Below are 3,110 nucleotides of genomic sequence, written 5' to 3'. Positions count from 1 at the left end.
TTCACGTCCTCAAACTCCACGGGGGGGGGGGGATCAGCTATTTACAGCCTGCTTTACAATTCAACTCAAGGTGTCAGCTTGAAATTCCTGTGGAGAAAATGTTCAATTTCTAGGATTCAGAATAAAACATTCAGAAAAAAAAGAAAGCCTGTGATGCGAGTCATGAAAATGTGCACACGCATACATCATCGCTGCACCTGTACATTACCACAATAAATGTTAATCATTTACAAAGGTGGAAATAGACTTTTAACCTCTTAGTGACAGGAGATGTACCCGCCACTAAGTGCCCCTTGTGACTGATCACGCATACTGTACGGCTGTGGAATGCCGGTAACTGCCAAGAATCAGCGGTTACCGTTCATTAATGGATGCCTCAGTATTGAAGCATCCAATAATGAAAGAGTTCAGCTTTTTCAGACACCCGATCCCTGGGGAGAGTGAGAGCAGAGCTGTATTTACCATCACAGTTTGACAGCTGGTATAGACCGGTATTAGGAGATCCCGATGTATACCGGATTTTTTCGAAATGCTTCAGCAATAGAAACATTTAGCTACATGTTTCTTTTGCTGAAACACCGTAGCAGTCTTCTGATCATTCTGGGATAACCAAGGAGGTTATTATTGGCTGTTCCTAAGTTAGGAGCAGCCTAATAACCAAAAATTAAATAATTCAATTATCAAACAGTCATAGTGAGATTCATTCATAATGACTGCTTGATAGAATCAAAAATAAAATAAAAATGTGTAAAAAAATGTTTAGGAAAATAGTGGAAAGTATAAAAAACATTTTTTTCTTACAAATAAAAACTATGTATTTAAATATATGTTTATACTATCATAAAAATTAACCCTTTTCAATGAAAACCTGCAGCTGAGCTGCAGATTTGTTTTTCACCCTAAGGGGTTAATTTTTTTAATTTAACCCCCTCATGACAGTGATGTTCAAAATATGTCGCTGTCACTAAAGGTGGCCATACACTTTACAACCCTCGCAAGACTTTTGTCTTGCAAGGGTTGTAAAGTAATTTAAAAAACGTACGATCTGCCCATCTTGGACAGCAAACGGAAAAAAGACACAGCGCTCTCTTGGAAATGTGGGGGGGTCTGTGTAGGTGCAATCGATCTGGATTGCTGCTCTAAGAACAGGGGGAGAAACCTGTGAACTTAAAAAGGAGGCAATAAGAGCGCAAATCCTGAGAGTGTGGCGGGTAGGGGAACAAACAGTGCTATGTGTGACAGGTGGAGAGAACAAAAATTCATCAAAAAACAAAGGATTGAGGACTTACTTGAGGAGCCGAGGTTCTGACATGGAGTGCCCTCTCTTGGAGTGTTAGCGATGCGAGACGTGTTCAGTGTCTCCCGACAAGTGAAGGGATGGATGAAGAATCAATATAAACTGAATGCTGTGTGTGCCAAGGGGCTAGTGAAGAAGCTGCCTATGGTCTTGATAACGGTGTTCTTGGGACGTGATGGAGTGAAAGAAGGCTGGGGAAGAACGTGCACGGGACGGTGGTGAAAGAGCGACGCGTTTCGAGGAGATCCTCTTTCTCAAGCTCAAATGGAAAGGTTAGACTAACCTAAGACTAATGGAAAGGTTAGACTAACCAAGTGCTACAGTGAGTCATGTGGGGTCCCATACCCAAGTGACTGAGCACCCCTGGGACACCACCCCCAGGGGGAACAACACCACGGGCTTCTGCCGCCCTCGAGCCAGACCAAGCTTCGCATCCGTTCAGTCAGAAAGCCATGTACTGAGCGGTTCCCCTCTCACAGGAAGCCGCCCCACACGCTCTTTCACTTCAGCGAGTACTAAGTAACCATCCCCCGCAAGGACGGTTCTTTTCCCCACTGAAAACTGATAAGAACAGATACTACACTTGATCTTAGCCAAAAGGCAGAGAAGCGAAGTGACAGCTGAGACAGGTGGCGCTGTGATTACAGCACATCGGTCTCAGTGATCTGGGGGGGGAAAAGTGCGTCTTATGGAGCAAAAAATACGGTAAGTCTTGTTGTAGTATTAATTTATCCTGTAGCAGTTTGTCACATTCAACTGAATTTTGAAGATATTTTGCCGCTTATCCAAGTAACATCACTTACAAATAGCATTATGCAGAGACAAGATCTTGAGTACACACTGTAGTCCCTGCCGAGACACTGCCCCTTTCAGGCATTTCACCCAAGTGGCTTCATTGTAGACACCTTTGCTTTACAAAGGGAGCTTTGCTAGTCAATTAGTTAGCCTTAGGGCACGGTTGGGCAAATTAATATGGAATCCAGGAGCCTCTCTGTTCAGTCCAGGAGCCAGCAGGATATTTTTGTTTGTCAACTAGAGAAAACCTCAAAAGTTAGGTGTCAGTTGTAATTATAAGGAGCATTGGCTACCTGGTTCCTGGGATTAGTCAAGCCCTGCCTTCCACTTGGCTCCATCAAAGTTTGTGGGAATTGCGATTCTTGCAAAACTTCCAGTTTGACACTTCTCTAGTCCTAACATGTCCAATTGTGACCCCTAGAAGCTTCAGCCCGTTGTCTATGGGTTTCAGATAGTGCAGCATTACTCCAATCTAGACTTTTTAGAATCACCTAATGCCCAAGTTCAGGGATTCGTCTTTAAATCTAACAGCCCAAATTTTTTTTTTGTGTGTGTGTGGGGAAAGGTTATCACCCGTCATATTTTAAATGGTCTTTGTCCTCAGTTAAAATCCCCTCACTGTTGACAAAATATTTGTATATTTAAAGCTGTAGTGATATACAGTAATACCTCGGATCACGAACGCCTGTTCATGAACAATTCGGTTTGCGAACAGAAAGTCCGGCAAAATTTTGCTCCGATTCGCAAACTCCACATCGGTTGACGAACATGACCGTGGCCATCTTCTCCGCACTGACACGTGGTTGTGGCTTCCTTTAGTCAAGATCGCGGTCCCAGACAGACCTGTGGACACTTGCTGTGAAGTTTTTTTGTGTGCTTTTTAGCACATACACTACTGTACAGTATTATTCAATCCATCATGGCTCCAAAGAAAGTGCAGAGTGGTAATGAAGGTAACCAGAAAGCACAGAGCAAGAAGGGTGGTAAAAAGAAAGTGCAGAGCGGTAATGAAGGTAAC

This window comes from Nanorana parkeri, unplaced genomic scaffold, assembly GCF_000935625.1.
Source record: "Nanorana parkeri isolate BGI_ZX_2015 unplaced genomic scaffold, ASM93562v1 scaffold37, whole genome shotgun sequence".
NCBI classification, from domain to species: domain Eukaryota; kingdom Metazoa; phylum Chordata; class Amphibia; order Anura; family Dicroglossidae; genus Nanorana; species Nanorana parkeri.
Note: the sequence above shows the minus strand (reverse complement) of the source record.